This window comes from Gorilla gorilla, chromosome Y, assembly GCF_029281585.2.
Source record: "Gorilla gorilla gorilla isolate KB3781 chromosome Y, NHGRI_mGorGor1-v2.1_pri, whole genome shotgun sequence".
In the NCBI taxonomy this organism is placed as follows: Eukaryota; Metazoa; Chordata; class Mammalia; order Primates; family Hominidae; genus Gorilla; species Gorilla gorilla.
In genome coordinates, this window is record NC_073248.2 from 16498710 (window position 1) to 16515980 (window position 17271).

Below are 17271 nucleotides of genomic sequence, written 5' to 3' on the forward strand. Positions count from 1 at the left end.
AGGATGAAGGGAGGCAGTGACATCAAGAGCCCGGCCATCTTTCACAGACACCCTCCTCTGGGGTCTCAGGTATGATTCCATCACCCGAAGACCCCCAGAAACTCACCAGACTATATTCCAGTTCCCATGGGACCTGATTCTTACACACAGCCTCTTTCAGCCATGGAGTGAGAAAAGCAGTTTCCAGCGTCCTCCTCACAGTCTCAAAATGTGTCCTCCTTCAGCGAGACCAGACCACCGAGACGACCCGACGGAGCTCTGAGGTCGACGCTTTTAGTGTCCCACAGTGGGTTACTGCAGTCAGCCTTTTTTCCCATACCAGGCCGGCTCTGCCTGTACCATTTTCCTCTGGTTAGGCAGGCTGACAGCTCTGACAGCCGGGCGCCCAACCTTGCCTCGTGAATGCGCATGCGCTAGTCTCAGGGCACCAGACCTGAACTGTGAGCTCTGGCTGGTGTCTCAGTGAATGCCACCGTTGCCTAGAGACAAGTCCCTGTGGCTTAGCGGAGAAGGAAACATCTGTGGAGGTGGGTCGGCCACAGACTTTCACTTGTACTGTTTGTGGGATCCTCAGCATAATCTCATGATGCTAGGAGAATGCTGATGTGAGCCAGCCTAAGGAAACCTCAAGCAGAGCCGCAGGAATTCACTACGAAATCTCTTAAGTGTCCAAAAGGATCTGCAGGATGCCTCAGGCCTACCTAGACTTTGCAGGGGTGAGTCTTTTTGAAAATTATCCCACTGTGTTTTCTAGATACAGCCTGCATGAGTTCCCCAGGGTTGCTGTCTCCCAGGTGAAGCTTCCTGCAGAACCACGCAGCCTCAGGAGATGCCGGGCTGTGTTTTTCTGTGGGAGTGTTGAGTTTTGGATGTCTGCATGTGTGTGTGTCTTTGTGTGTTTCGCTGTGGAAAAGACTGCTAGTGTCTCTCCCTGGGTTGGCTGCAGGACAATGGAACACTGGGAGACCTGTTTTATGGTGTGGTGTGCTCCTCTTCTTTCTAGAAAAGAGGCTTTTTTTTTTTTTTATTATTGTTGTTGTTGTTCTGCTGGCAGAGGTGATTTGGACGCCAGCGGGTCATGGCACGCCTCCCAATTTGCTGCGGATTCATGATCCACAGAAAAATAAAGAAAACAAAGCCCCGCAGCCTAAGCAGAGCCACAGAGACAGGACAACACTAGGTTGGGAGACTAAAAAAAAAAAAAAAAAAAAAAAAAAAAAGTGCTTAAGTGTGTTAGCCTTATTCCTTTAAACAGACGCCACTTACTGGCACATACACACACACACATACACACACACACACACAGGCAAGCATCTAAAACTTGCAAGTCTCCCAGAGAAACACACAGTCTAGCAGCTCCTGAGGATGCGTGGTTCTGCAGGAAGCCCCATCTGGGAGAGAGCAAACTCGCGGAACACAGGCGGGCTCTATCTAGAAATCACAGTGGGGCAAGTTTAAAAATGACTCACACCTACGTCTAGGCAGGCCTGAGGAATCCTTGAGATCCTTTTGGATTCTTAGGATTTTGCAATTTATTCCTGGGGTCGTGCTTGAGGTTTCTTCAGGCTGGCTCACGTCTGCCCTAGGATCATGGGAGTATCTGGTGAATCCAACAGACAAGACGCAAAAGCCCACTGCCAAGGCACCTCCAAGAGGTCTCCTACGCCGCAAAGCCGCAGGGACTTGTAGTTAGGCAACTATGACATTCGTTGTGACACAAGCAAGGGCTCATAATCAGGCTTGAGTCCTTGAGTCTAGCGCATGCGCATTCGTGAGGCAGGGAAGGCCTCCAGGCTAGCAGAACTGTCAGGCTGCCTAAGCACAGGAAAATGTACAGGCAGAGCCGACCTGGTGTTGAAGGAAAGGATGCCTGCAAACACCCACTGCGGGGCACTAAAATTCTCGACCTCAGGGCCCCTTGGGCCATATCTGTGGTTGGGGCCCACTGGAGGAGGAAGCATTTTGAGACTGTGAGGTGGTCGCTGGAAACTCCTCTTCTGACTTTATTCTCCAAAGGGGCTGTGTGCAAGAATCGGGTCCCATAGGGACTGGAATATAATCTGCTGTGTTTTTGAGGGTTCTCTGGGTGATAGAAACGTGCCTGAGACCCCAGAGGTGGGTGCCGGTGAAAGATGGTCAGACTCTTGACCTCACTGCCACCCTTCATTCTGGAGCTTTCTGGGAAAGGCAGAAACCATGACAAAGGCAAGTCCAAGGTGGTGCAGTGTTCTCGCACCTCGGACTGGCTTCTTGTAGGCGCAGATGAGGTTGAGAGAGTATCTTGGAAACGTCTGTGGTGGTGCCAAGTCTGAAATTGTGTCCAGTAGTGCTGTTAAGGGGCACTGTGTATTCCCCTTGAAAGCAAAGAAAAATCAAGGCTCAACTGAGAGACAGAGCTACCTTATGGTGGAATCCAAGCAATGTTCAAAGACTCCTGTCAGAGGACCCAAAAGCCTCCTGCAAAGGGCAAACAACCTCAGTCCCCACAAAGAGACAACAACCCACAACATGGAGTACAGCTGACCAACCCAATGTCCCCTTTGCTCTCTAAAATTTCTGGCACTTTAATGATCTCTGGGGAAAGGCAGTTCCAAGCAGCAACAGCCCAGTGAAGGAGCCCCTCCACAATGAAAAGGCCATGCAGATGAAGTGAAAAAGGTGCCAGATTGTGAGACAAAAGCCAGACATGGCTGCCTGCTTTTCATCCTGCAGAAATCATGCAGCCCTCTGTTAGAAGTGGGAGAACAAAAGTTTCCTTGCTGGTGGATGTGATGGAAATTTATGGTTTTAAAAATATCAAATCTGCCCAGTCATTAAACCTGACAGTTTTTAGAAGGAAACTCTCATGCAGTGGATTCCTGTGAGGATCATTCTCCATGAACTGGAAAAGGTTTACTGTGGCAGTCTTTAGCCATAACCAGGAAACCCTAGGCCTACCAGAAACGTAGAAGTCAGGGAAAGAAGAGGCTAGTGTGGAGGCCACATCCCACTCAGCATCAATCCATTCCATTCCCATTTTGCTCTGGATGTGAAAGCCCTCAAATCAGGAGTATAACAGGATGGCCTCAATTTGCACTCCAAATGTTCCTTGCACGTTGGAATATTCTCACCTGAACACCGGGCCATGGTGTGGACTGCTTTTGCAATTAATGGAATGCAGGGATGGAGCTGGAAGCACCTTCTGTGATACGGGCCTTCAATTTTTTTTGCAGGTGAAGTTGCAGGACCCCATCCACCCTTCACCAGTCTGTATCTTCACCTGTTTCTGAACTTATTGTGTCTCACACTGTATGTGCCAGAATGAAATCCCAAGATGATGGAGAAGTGTCCCCTCACGATGTGAAACACTTGATCTCCTGGGAACCAAATTTGAGGTAAATTCAAGGGGCACTGTGGACAGGACTGTAAGTGTTTCTCACTGGGTTTGCCACAGGACAGTGAAACTCTGGGAGATGTCTGTTTTTTTGTGTGGTGGGGGATTCTCTTCTTTGTAGAAGAGTGGTTTTATTTTGCAGGGGGAGGTGATTTGAAAGCTGGTGGGCCTCAGCCTGCCTCCCAGTTCACTGCAGATTCAGATCTACGGAAAAATAAAGAACATGGAGCCCTGCAGCCCAAGCAGAGCCACACAGAGAGGCAACCAAAAGGTTTGGAGACTCACACACACACACAAAAAAGAGAGAAGTGCTGAAGTGCATTAGCCACATTCCTTCAAGCAGGCTCCACTTAGAGGCAAACACAGCCACACACACAAGCACTCACAAACACATAATGCCACACACACACGCAGACATCCAACACTCAAAATAATTCCAGAGAAATTCACAACCTGGCAGCTGCTGAGGCTGTGAGGTCTGCAGGAAGCCATACCAGGGAGAGAACAACCCCAGGGAGCACAGGTGTGTTGTACCTAGAAATCACAGTGGAGCAAGTTTCAAAAACACTCACCCCTACAAAGATTAGGCAGGCCTGAGGAATCCTGCAGATCATTTTGGATCCTTAGGGATTTCAGTTTATTCCTGAGACTGTGCTTGATGTTTCTTCAGGCTGCTTAATGCCTGTCCTCTCCTAGGATTATGGGAATATCCTATGTATCCCACAGAGAAGACAGGCGAGAGTCCACCACTGACGCACCTCCACAGAGGTCTCCTTCCCTGCCAAGCTTCAGATGCTCATCCCTAGGCAGCAGTGACATTTGTTTTGATGCTAGCCAGAGCTCATAATCAGGCCTGGTGCCCTAAGACTGGTGCATGCATATTCGTGAGGCAGGCTCAGGTGCCAGGCTCTCAGAGCTGTAAGCCTGTCTAAGTAGAGGAAAATGGTACAGGCAGAACCAGCCTGGTATTGTAAAAAGGGCTGCCTGCCAAAACCCACTGCAAGACGCTAAAAGTCTCAAACTCAGGGACCCTTCGTGCCATCCCCATGATTGGGTCCTGCTGGAGGAGAAGGCATTTCAATACTGTGATGTGGTCACTGGAAACTGCACTTCTGACTCCATTCTTGAAAGAGGCTGTGTGCAAGAATTGGGTCCATGGGGATTGGAATATATTCTGTCCTGTTGTTGAGGGTTCTTTGAGTGACAGAATCATACCTGAGACCCCAGAGGCAGATGTCAGCTATAGATGGCTGGGCTCTTGTCCTCACTGCCTCCCTTCATCCTAAGCCTCACAGGCACTCTCTGGGAAAGGCATGAACCATGACAAAGGCAAGCCCAAGGTGAAGCCGTGTTCTCATTCCTCAGACTGGCCTCACATAGGTGCAGATGAGGTTGAGACAGTGTATCAGAGGCCGTCTGTGGTGATGACAAGCCTGAAAAAGATGTCCAGTAGTGTCGCTGTGTGTCACTGTATATTCCCCATGAGAGCAAAGAAAAATCAAAGCTCACCTGAGAGAACGAGAAGCCTTGTGCTGGAGTCCACACATTGTTCAATGATGCCTGTCAGAAGATCCAAAGCCTCCTGCAAAGTGCAAACAACCTCAGCCCCCACAATGAGACAATGGCCCACAACCTGGAGTGCAGCCAGCCTACCCCAAGTCCCTTTTGCTCCCTGAAATCCCTGGCAGCCAAAAGATCTGGGGTGAGAGGCAGCGCAATGCAGCAACAACCCAATGAAAGAGCCCCTCCGCAATGAGAAAGGACTTGAAGACGAATTTAAACAGAGGCTAGATTACCAGGCAAAACCAGACATAGCTGCCTGCTTCTCATCATACAGGAATCTTGCAGCCCTCTGAAAAATAAGTGGGAGAATAGGAGTTTCCTTTTTGGTGGCTGTAACTGACATTTACAGTTTTAAAGGTATCAAAGCTGGCCAGTCATTAAAACACGACAGTGTTTAGAAGGAAACACTCACACAATGGATTCAAATGAGGGTCATCCTCCATGAACTGGGAAGCCTCTATTGTGGTAGACATTTAGACAGACCCAGGAAAACCTAGGCCAATAGGGGAAATGGAAGTGAGGAGAAGAGGAGACAAGTGTGAATGTCACATCCCACCAAACATCAATCCATCCCACACCCATTTAGTTCTGGCTATGACAGCCCTGAAATTGGGAGTTTGCCAGGATGGCCGAGTATGCACTCCAAATGTTCCCTACATGCAGAAGTACTCCCAGGCCATGACATGGATGGCTTGTGCAATTAAGCAAATGTGGGGATGCTGTTGGAAGCACGTTCTGTGCCATCAGTTCTTTACTATTTTTGCAGGTGAAGGTGCAGGTCTGCATCCAAACCTCACCAGATTACATCCTCACCCCATCTGACCTCACTGCTGCTCACACTGTTTGTCCCAGAATAAAATCCCAAGATGATGGCGGAGTGCCCCCTCATGACACGAAGCACCTGCTCTACTGCAAACCAAATTCAAGGTAAATTCAAGGGGCCCTGCCTTCAGGACTGCTAGTGTCTCTCCCTGGGCTGGCCACAGGACAATGAAACACTGGGAGATGTTTCTTCTTGGGTGAGGTGTGCTCCTCTTCTTTCGAGAAGAGTGGCTTTTTTTGCAGGTTCAGGATATTTGGACCGTAGTGGGTCACAGCCAGCCTCCCATATCACTGAGGATTCTTGATCCACAGAAAAATAAAGAACACAGAGCCCCACAGCCCAAGCAGAACCACCCAAATAGGCTACCAAAAAGCTGAGAGACAAAAAAAAGCACTGCAGTGCATTAGCCTAATTCATTTAGTTAGACTCCATTTAACACACACACACACACACACACACCACAAAGCCACACACACATGCAGACATCCAAACTTACAACACTCCCACAGAAACTACAGGCCTGCAGGTTCTGAGGCTGGGTGGTTCTGCAGAAATCCCAAACTGGGAGAGAACAACCCCAAGTAACACAGGAGGGCTATACCAAGAAATCACAGTGGGGCAAATTTCCAAAAGATTCACCCCTTGAACATCTAGGCAGGCCTGAGGCATCCTGCAGATTTTTTGAATCCTTAGGGATTTTGTGGATTATTCCCGGACTCTGTTTGACCTTTCTTCATGATGTCTCACATACGCTCTCTCCAAGGATAATGGGACTATCCTATGAATCCCTCAGAGAAGACAGGTGAAAGTTCACTGCCAACACACATACACACAGATCGCCTTCTTCACCAAGCCTCAGGGACTTGTTGCTAGGCAATGCTGTCATTCATTGTGATGCTTGCCAGAGCTCAGAGCACTGGCCTAGTGCCAGGAGACTAGTGCACTTGCATTCTTGTCACAGGCTCAGCAGCCCATCTGTCAGAGCTGTCAGCATGCCTAAGCAGAGAAAAATGGTACAGGCAGAGCTGGCCTCGTGTTGGGAAAATGGCTGCCTGAGATAATCCACTGAGAGACCCTAAAAGTCTCGACCGTAGGTCTTCTTCAGGCCATCTTGTCAGTCAGGTTTCACTTGAAAGAGGAGGCATTTTGAGACTGTGACCTGGTCACTGGAAACTGCACTTCTGACTTCATCCCTGAAAGAGTGCAGAAATCAGGTCCCATGGTGATTGGAATATAGTCTTGTGAGTTGTTGAGGGGTCTCTGGTTCATGGAGTCATACCTGTGACCCCAGAGGCAGGTGTCAACAAAAGATGGCTGTGACCTGAATGCCACTGCCTGCCTTCATCCTGGGCCTTGCAGGTGCTCTCTGGGAAAGGCAGGAACCACGACAAAGGCAAGTCCATGGTGGGGCAGTGTTCTCACACGTCCAACTGGCCTCTCATGGGTGCAGATGAGGCTGAGACAGTGTCTCAGAGGCCATTTGTGGCAACTGTTAGCCTGAAAATGGTGTGCAGTAATGCTATTTAGGGGCAATGTGTACCTTCCATGAAAGCAAAGGAGTGAGTGAGAGAATAAAGGCTCGAGTGAGAGAATCAGCTAACTTGTGCTGAAGTCCAAGCAATACTGAAAGGCTTCTTTCAGAGAACCCAAAAGCCACCTGCAAAGTGCAAACAACCTCAGTCTCCAAAATGAGACCACAACCCACAACCTGGAGTGCAGCCAGCCTACCTGAAATCTCTTTTGCTCCCTGAAATCCCTGGGGGCTAAAAGATCTGTAGTGAGAGGCAGTCCCATACAGCAACAGCCCAATAAGCAAGGACATGCAGGCACAATGAAACAGAGCCTAGATTACCAGGCAAATGCCAGACATGGCTGCCTCCTTTTCATCCTACAGGAATCATGCAGCCCTCTGATAGAAGTGGGAGAACAAGAGTTTTCTTGTTGGTGGCTGTAATGGGAATTTACAGTTTTAAAATACCACAACTGCCCAGTCATTAAAACACGACAATGTTTAGAAGGAAACACTCACACAATGGATTCTCATGAGGGTCATCCTTGGTGAACTGGGAAATGTTTAGTGTGGAAGACATTGAGCCAGACCTAGGCTCCCAGTGTGAAAGCCCTCAAATTCGGAGTTTGCCAGGATGGCCCCAGTTTGCAATCCAAATATTCCCTGCATGTTGGAGTACTCCCACCTGAACAGCAGGCCATGGTGTGGACTGCCTGTGCAGTTAAGAGAATGCGGGGATGCAGTTGGAAGTACTTCTGTGTAATCTGCCTTCACTTTTTTTCAAGGGAAGGTGTGGGACCCCATCTACCCCTCACCAGATTGCATGCACACCCCTAACTGACCTTACTGCTGCTCACACTCTGTCCCAGAATGAAATCTCAAGATGATAGAGGAGTGCCGCCTCATGAAGTGAAGCTCCTACTCAGCTGAGAACCAAATTTGATGTAAATTCAATGGGCCCTGCAGACAGGAATGCTAGTATCCCTCCCTGGGCTGGCTGCAGGACAATGAAACACTAGATGTCTCTTCATGGGTGTGGTGTGCTCCTCTTCTTTCTTCAAGAGTGGCTTCTTTTGCAGGGGAAGGTGACTCCCATGGAAGTTGTTCCACATGACTTGTTTGTTCCATATGACTCCCATGGAAACACATGGACTTCTTGTTCCATATGACTCCCATGGAAACACACCGCCTGGCAGCTCCTGAGGCTGTGTGGTTCTGCAGGAAGCCCTAAACGACTTCCATATGGAAGTTGTTCCATATGACTTGTTTGCTGATGCTAATGTTAAGTATTGTTGTGAAACTGATGCCTGCAGTTTCCTGATCCAAAAGAGGAAAAATCTTCTCCTTAGAAATTTTTCAACAGAAAGGCAATCTGATTAATTAGAAGACCCTCGGCAAAAATACTGTTGATGCATGTGGCCTTTTCTGCAGAAAGATCTGCAAGATATGAAAAGAACAATAGCCTCAGGCAGTATACTCAGCAGATCAGACTGTAAAATGTGAAAAAACTCACTCTGAATATTTCTAGCATAGGCTGGCTTCCTGCAGTTCCTGATATTGACCCTGAATCATGCTACTTAGACTTTCATTGCAGATGAAATAAGTGGCCAAACATGTACGTATGTGTATGTATACATGTATTTTTATACACACACACACACACACACACACACACACACACACACACACACATATATATATGACAGAGCCTCCCTTTGTTTCCCAGACTGGACTGGATGGCAGCAGCTCAGTCTCTGCCCACTGGAGCCTCAGCCTCCTGAGCTCAAGTGATCCTCCTGAGCAATTCTCTAGCCTTAGCTTCCGGAATAACTGGGACCACAGGCACACACAACAAGGCCTGGATAATTTTTTGTATTTTTTTGTAGAGACAGGGTTTCACCATAGGTTCAAACTGGTCTGGAATGCCTCAGTTCAAATGATCCACCCACCTCAGCCTCGAAAAATGATGGGATTACAGGCATGAGCCACTGCACACTACCACACATATTTCTAAATATTTTAAAATATTAATTTTGGCTGGGTGCGGTGGCTTACATTTGTAACCCCAGCCAAGGTGGGTGGATCATGAAGTCTGGAGTTCCAGACCAGCCTGGTCTTCGCAGTGAAACCCTATCTCTACTGAAAATATAAAAATTAGCTAGGCAGGGTGGTGGGTGTCTGTAATCTGGGCTATATGGGAGGCTGAGGCAGGAGAATTTCTTGAACCTGGTAGACAGATGTTTCAGTGAGCAGAGACCATGCCAATGCACTCTAGCCTTGGTGACAGAGCTAGACTCCATTTCAACAAAACAAATTAATTTTTACTTGTATCATGCTGCATGAGAACAATGCAATATAATTAAGGGCAGATGAGTAGACAGAAACTTACTTTCATGGATTATTGTTCTTAACCTAGGAATTCTCAATTTTGAATGCATATTAATGTTATCTGTTATCTAAAGCTTTCAAAAGTTCAGTTGCCCAGGATCCATTGATCACCATACATTCTGATTTAATTGGTCTGGGATAGATCTCAGATGTGGTATGCTTTTTGTAAACTCCCCAAGTAAATCTAAGTTTTTTCTATGATTGAGAAACATTTCTACTCATTGAAGACTGCCATTCTGTTGTAAGCTATTAAGGAATCAAACAATTGATGTAGTTGTTGAGGAGCTTGTTGTTCCCTTCTAACATTGATTTTTCATTTACGAAGCTGTAAGTTTGAGGTTTGAGCAATCCACACTCAACGTCTACAGTGAATGCTAGTGAAATCTTACAGTCAGAATGTTTTATAATATTCCACTGGGTGCTAGCTGTTCCACTTGTACTTGTTAACAGTTAGAAGAGGGTGGACATAAAATGCATGATTTTAATCAATCATGGTCTTGTCTCTGAGTAAACAAAGTGCATGACTGAGATTTGTGATACTTCATGCTTTATCCCAGGCTATCTTCTTATCTTCTATTTTCTTTTTCTATTTTTTTTTTGAGGTGGAGTTTCACTGCTGCTGCCCACACTGGAGTGCAATGGTGTGTTCTCAGCTCACTGCAACCTCTGCCTCCCAGGTTCAAGCAATTCTCCTGCCTCAGCCTCCTGAGTAGCTGGGGTTGCAGGCACCTGCCACCATGCCTGGCTAATTTTTATATTTTTAGTAGTGAGGGGGTTTCTCCTTTTGGGCCAGGCTGATCTCAAACTTCTGACCTCAGGTGATCCACCAGCCTGGGCCTCCCAAAGTGTAGGATTACAGGTGTGAGCCACAGGGCCTGGCCTTCTATTTTCATCTTACACTATGTCTGGTTAATCTTCCAGCTTATGCTTCAGGCACCCTGAATTATGTTTTAGTCAAGTTGATTCCAATAATGCACAAGCTTTTGTGTCTCCACATTTGTGCACTTGCTGTTTCTTCTTTTTGGCCTCCCCTTCCCTTTTTGTTTGCCTAAAACATTCCTACTCATTCTCCTCTATCCAGAGCTCTTGATAATGCACATTCTGTGTTAGCAAGTAAAATATACATGTAGTTTTGTTATATAAATTTTTACTGAAAGAATCATCATAAATTTCATTACATCCTTCGTAAGCGTCTGTGAGCCCATAAATATTAAGATTCGTTTGTGTCTGCCTTTAGTCAAATGTGACACAAAGAAAGGGTGCTCTGAGATCTCCTCATTTTCAACTGCCCAAAACAAGTTACCTGTCACAGATATTCTGTCCCTTTTCTCAGTTTTTATGGCACTTTACATAACCCTCCTTTTTTTTTTTTTTTTTTTTGAGATGAAATCTCACTGTGTCACCCAGGCTGTAGTGCAGTGGTTTGATCTTGGCTCACTGCAACCTCCACCTCCCAGGTTCAAGTGATTCTCCTGCCTCAGCCTCCCAAGTAGCTGGGACTACAGGCGTGTGCCACCACACCTGGGTAACTTTTCGTATTTTAACTAGAGATGGGTTTTTACTGTGTTAGCCAGGATGGCCTGGATCTCCTGACTGCATGATACCCCCACTTGCCCTCCCAAAGTGTTGGGATTACAGGCGTGAGTCGCCATGCCTGTCATACATATCCCTCTTTGTACATCATTTTCATTTGTCTCCCTTTGGACTGAACTATCACTGAAGGCAGAAATAAGGTCTTATTCACCTTTGATCCCAGAACTTAGCACAAATAGATCATTTTAGCTGGGAGACCGTTGAAGCTTAATTCAACTTGGCTGGAATTTAAAGGTTTTCATATACTAAACTTCTGAGGATACAGTGCTTTCATCTTCTAACTGTTACTCATACATTTCAATTTCTGACCAGTCATTGCCCTTCTTCTTGTAACAATGTGAATACCAACAAATACAACATTTCTCCATAATAAAATATGAAAATCTTGAACTGTGATAGTTTGACACAAACAGAATCAGTATGGTGCTATTTTCTTCTCCGAGACAATTTCTTCCAATACTTAAATTGTATGTGTTATAGAAAGAAAAGAAATAAGTAAAACAAAGGGGAATAAATTGTTGGCAAAATAATTCAATAAAAAGTCTCAGAACTTAATGATGCTCAATTTGTAGATTAAAAGGCTAGCACCTAGAAAAACAGATGAAAATAGACTCATGTCAAGATATATCAACGTAAAATTTGAGAACGCTGAAAACAAAGAGAAAATTGAATGTTTCCAGAGGGGTAAAAATAGGTCAGGTACAAAGGATGAGGAATCAGATGATTTAAAAATTTTCAACACTGGCCAGGAGTGGTGGCTCATGCCTGTAATCCCAGCACTTTGGGAGGCCAAGGCACACTTTGGGAGGCTAAGGTGGGCAAATAACCTGAGGTCAGGAGTTTGAGACCAGCCTGACCAACAAGGAATAACCCCATCTCTACTAAAAATACAAAATTAGCTAGGTGTGGTGGCACCTGCCTGTAATCTCAGCTACTCAGGGGGCTGAGGCAGGAGAATCGCTGGAACCCAGGAGGTGGAGGTTGCAGTAAGCTGAGATCATGCAATTGATCTCAAATAATTCTCAACAATTCATTACACAATAGAAATTTAAAAGTACTTAGAACTTAATGATATTGAAAATATTACAGATTAAATTTGCGAGTAGCAGGAAAAGTGATATTGCAATAGGGGTTTATACACTTAAGTGTTTTTACAACAACCTCAAAATTAATGTACTAGGTATTTAAATAAAGAATTAGAAAAGAAACAACAGAATCAATTCTGAAAAACTAAAATGAGGGGATAATGATGTACAGAAAATTAATAAATCATACAAAGATAAGGTTTGATTGTTGGAGAAACATAATAAAAGGTGCAAACCTCAGGCAAGTTAAGAAAAAAGGGAGAAAGCACAAATAAAACTAAGAATTAAAAAGATACATAACAATAGATACAGTACAGGTTAACAAGCTAATAAGAAAATATGATTAACACTTTATGCTACAAAGTTGAAAACTTAGATCAAATAGACTTTTATAAATATACAGCTAAGAAAAATTGATACAAGAATAAGTGTGTAATCTGAATAGTCTCATAAATGTTAAGGGAAATAAAGGATTGTTCCTACAGATAAAACACTAGGCCCAGATTTATTTTCCCAGACAGAGCATTTCAATATATGTGAAGAACTCTATAAAATAAAAAAGGGAAAATCCTAAACTTATTCTGTGAGGCAAGCAGAACTTTGATACCAATGCCACATAAATTGAGTATACAAAAAGATATTTTTTAAAAAGTCCATTGTCATTCATGAAATAAATGGTAAAATCCCAAAAGTGGATTCCTTGAGGGTTGGGATGAAATTTACTATTGCCAGATCCTGCTACTTTGGGATAGCTCACACACAAATTGATGTTTTGAGTTTTTCTGCAATACCCAAGCAATATGGAACTGGCTTGACAATCTGTGTGATGGCCAGCCTGTGGCCATGACTTCTCAGGCACACAATTTTTTTTCTGTTTTCCTCCTTATTCTTCTCATCTCCAAGATAACTTTGGCCAAAGTTCTTTGAGCTTGGAAATAGGAATGGGTTTACTTCTGTTTCACCCTTACCATAAAGATACAGTCCTGTGAAATTCCAGATCCATTTGGAGAGAGTTGGCTATTAAACTCTTTTCATAAGTAGGCCCTGGGCCTTGACTACAGTCTTTCTTGAGATATGAGGCTGAGAGTTCCTTCCTGGCCTGCCAGTTTTTGGCATGATTAATGTTCTTTCCATTCAGAATTTTTTAATTGTTTGGGAGGTGATATAGTTTCATGTGCCTCCCTTCAAATCACAACTTCAATTGTATGTCCCGAATTCTCACATTTTGAGGACGGGACCCAAGGAGAGGTAAGTGAATCATAGGGGCTGGTCTTTCTCAAGCTATTCTTGTGATAGTGAATAAGACTCACAAGATCGATGGGTTTAGCAGGGGTTTCTGCTTTTGCTTTTTCCTCATTCCCTCTTGCCACCGCCATGCAAGAAGTGCCTTTATTCCTATGCCATGATTCTGAGGTCTCCCTAGCCATGTGGAACTGTGAGTCCAATTAAACCTCCTTTTCTTCCCAGTTTCAGATATGTCTTTATGAACAGCGTGAAAATGAACTAATACAGGAGGATTGGTCCAAATAACCTGAGCTTCCAATATCGAATGTGGAAGTTGGTGAAGTTTTTATCATTTCTGTGGCAAATTTTAGTAGCGGGTATTATTTTCCTAATTTTTTTTTTGTTCTTTTCACCTTTGTTTCTCATAGGGTACTATCACTCTGTAGCACAGGCTGCAGTGCAGTGGCACAATCTTGTCTTACTGAAACCTCAGCCTCCTGGGTTCAAGCAACAATCCTACCTCAATCACCTGAGTAGCTGGGATTACAGGCATGCATCACCATACCCAGCTAATTTTATATATTTTTAGTAGAGATGGGGTTTCACCGTGTTGGCCAGGCTGGTCTCAAAATCCTGACCTCAGATGATCTGCCCGCCTAGGCCTCCTAAAGTGCTGGGAATACAGGCATGAGCCACTGTGCCCAGCTGACTCCAGTATTTTTACCTAAATGCTCTTGCCTTATTTTATTTTATTTATTTTATTTTGTTTTATTTTATGAGACAGGTTCTCACTCTGCCATGCAGGCTGGAGTGCAGTGTTGCGATCTGGGCTTACTGCAACTTCTGTCTCCCAGGATCAGGTGGTTCACCTGTCTCAGCCTCCTGAGTAGCTGGGACTACAGGAAAGTGCCACCAGGCATGGCTAATTTTTGCATTTTTCATAGAGACATGTTTGCCATGTTGCCCAGGCTGGTCTTGAACTCCTGACCACAAATGACCAGCCCACCTCGGCCCCGCAAAGTGTGGAAATTACAGCCATGAGCCACCACATCTGGACTGGAATTGCCATTTTTTGACATAGAAAATCTCTGGGGGTAAAAGTTTGGTTTGTGGGAGCACCTGAGCTCAGTTTGGCCCATAAGTTTGGGACACCTATTATTTACTGGCAGTGATGGCATGTTGTTAATGTACAATATGTTCATGCACATAGCATATGTATATGCTCATCAGATATTTTCAGGTGAAAAATAGTCAGTCCCATAGTTTGAGCCATTATAACAATTTCTACCCAGGGATTTCACAGTCAGATTCCAGTTCTGGGCAACAGTGCTTAACATAATGGTTATTAATGAGAAGAGATTTTGAGATATCTAGCCATGTTTAGATGTCAATGCCTTGAAGGGATGGGTTTGCAATATTATTAAGAAAGAGTGCATTGGACTGCATATTAAGAAACATATTGAATTGTTTTTCTTGTCCTCTATAACATGAAAGGTCAATTAGAGATATAGAAACAATTGAATATTTCACAGCATGGCTTGACATTTCACTGAACTTTTATCCTTTTAACCATTTACAAAGTTTATTAAATATGCAAAGGTAGGACTTCTATAGGAAGAAAGAGGAGTCAGAGGTCACAATCCACAGCAAGGTGACTGTCTCTTGTGGATGGTACCCTGAGAAATGAATTTGAGTGAGCATCAAGTTTCAGGTCGCCAACAGGGATCAAGGAGAATGAAGCTATCAGCAGTTAACATTATTGGATTAATTGAAAGAAATATTGACAGAGACTTTGTTTGCTTCCCATCAAATTGAGTACAGATAAGGTAACCTCATCAAATTTCACACATGAAATTACATAAATTTTTATGTACATGTGCAAACTCGCAGTGTGCAAATATGTGTCTATATCTAAAGATATACAAATCCATTGACCAACAGAAAGTTAGAAAGTTTCTCCCATTTTACCATTCCCTTTCCAGGAATTTTGTCACAAGTACAATTTTTCTATGTTTTAAGCCTACTCTGTGGAGGCATGAAATATATGGATACAGTAAAGCTATAAGATATCACAGTGTTTGTATCAGAGAAAAAAATAACACTGGTGTTATAAATGATCCATTGTGAGGAGAAAGTTATACTTCACATTACTACAAATACAGAAGTACGATTTCTTCAAAAGCTGAAATCTGTCAATAAAATTTGTTTTTAATGCTTTATTTTAAATACTTAATTTCAAAAGTATTACTCAAATGGAATAAAGGTATTGGTAATAAATAATTTTGAAGAATTCCTTTTAATTTGTTGATTATTCAAAATGTAACTAAAATACTAAAAAGTACTGTATGATGTAGTTTCATGAAGCATTCTTTATGGTTTTCATAAAATTAATAGTCAATGGAATATTTTGAGACTGAGAAAGTTCCATATATTATTGCAATGTACTTTCACTTTATTACTTGCTTTCATGTCATAACTGATGGAAATGAAAATATTTATATTTACACATATAAAAATGTATTTTTGTTCATGTTTTCTAGTGAGATAAAGTTGCCAATAATTTTATCAATCTAGGAAAATTTTTATAAGCCCAAAGTTCTTAACTTTCTTTTCTTTTGAAATTTCATATTTCAGTCTAGGTATGAGATGGAATTGACTGTGATCGTTCTTTGATTTCACTATGATTACCGAGTTTCTGATACAGTGCTAGGAACATATAGACTTTAAATCTTGCTTTCTTCTTCTTCTTCATCTACCATTGGAACTGTATATATGATTTCTGCAGTAATGGGTATCATTATCTGACATATGGTTGCTGAAAGATACAAGCATAAATAGAATTCTTAGTTTCAGTGAATCTTTAGGAACAGACAATTAAAACTGAAAGATAATTATGGTATGAATGTTAGTAAGCTCTTTTTCACAGAGGTATGATAAGGGTGAAAATAAATTTAAAAATACATACCTCATCCAGAACATGAGGTAGTAAAAATAAAAAATTTAATTTGACATAAAGAACAGTTTAAAAGTTGTGATTATTTCTGGTGAGAGCAAGTAGCTCAGAAACTATGAGGAAGTCCTGCAAAGCTACATGATGGATTTGCAAGTGAGGATGAGGAGCCTGGTTCTGGGGGAGGGTTCCAAGTCCTGGTCAGGTTGAGGTCTTTCTGGGGCTCAGGGATGTCTCAGTGAGAGAGCTGGGAAGGGAAATCCCATGCTTCACCCCAGCTAGCAGGCCCCCTCAGCCGACCTAGATGAAATTGTCCCTTGACCATCCTCTTTCTCCTTCTTGGACAGGCAGGTGGAGGAACTCAGCCATCCTGAGTACTGGTGGAAGGATGAAGTATGCCTTTCATCACAACGTTTACTTCCACAATGAAGTGATCATTAAGGAGTACTGCATTGGAATTCTCAGTAAGGAGTGCCTCCCTGCATGGTAGAGGGGGTGGTATGTGGGAAGCTAGGTCTGGCATGAGCCTTCCCAACTCCTCTCAATCCAGGATAGAGGGTGACTGGCTCCACTGTGTCCAGTGGTTCTAGGGTCATGCAGGTGAAGGCCCCAGTTTCAGGCAGGACACACCTAACTGAGTTTCTTCAGCTGGTTGGCTGATGGTGACTGCCCAGGGTATGATGGGTTGCTGAGGTGGGGTGGTGGTGGGGCATCATGGGAAAGGACCTTGCTGGTCATTGCTTGGCATCGGAGGAATTGGCT

At 43.9% G+C, this 17271-nt stretch overlaps 1 long non-coding RNA gene across 1 annotated transcript; it reads left to right on the forward strand.

Annotated features, from left to right (window-relative positions):
• The first annotated feature begins 475 nt into the window (after positions 1–475).
• On the forward strand, positions 476–17005 carry LOC129530268 (uncharacterized). The gene is made up of 4 exons (XR_008675774.1): positions 476–716; positions 3213–3374; positions 5703–5863; positions 16857–17005. It is a non-coding gene; the product is annotated as an uncharacterized lncRNA (long non-coding RNA).
• Positions 17006–17271: the final 266 nt, after the last annotated feature.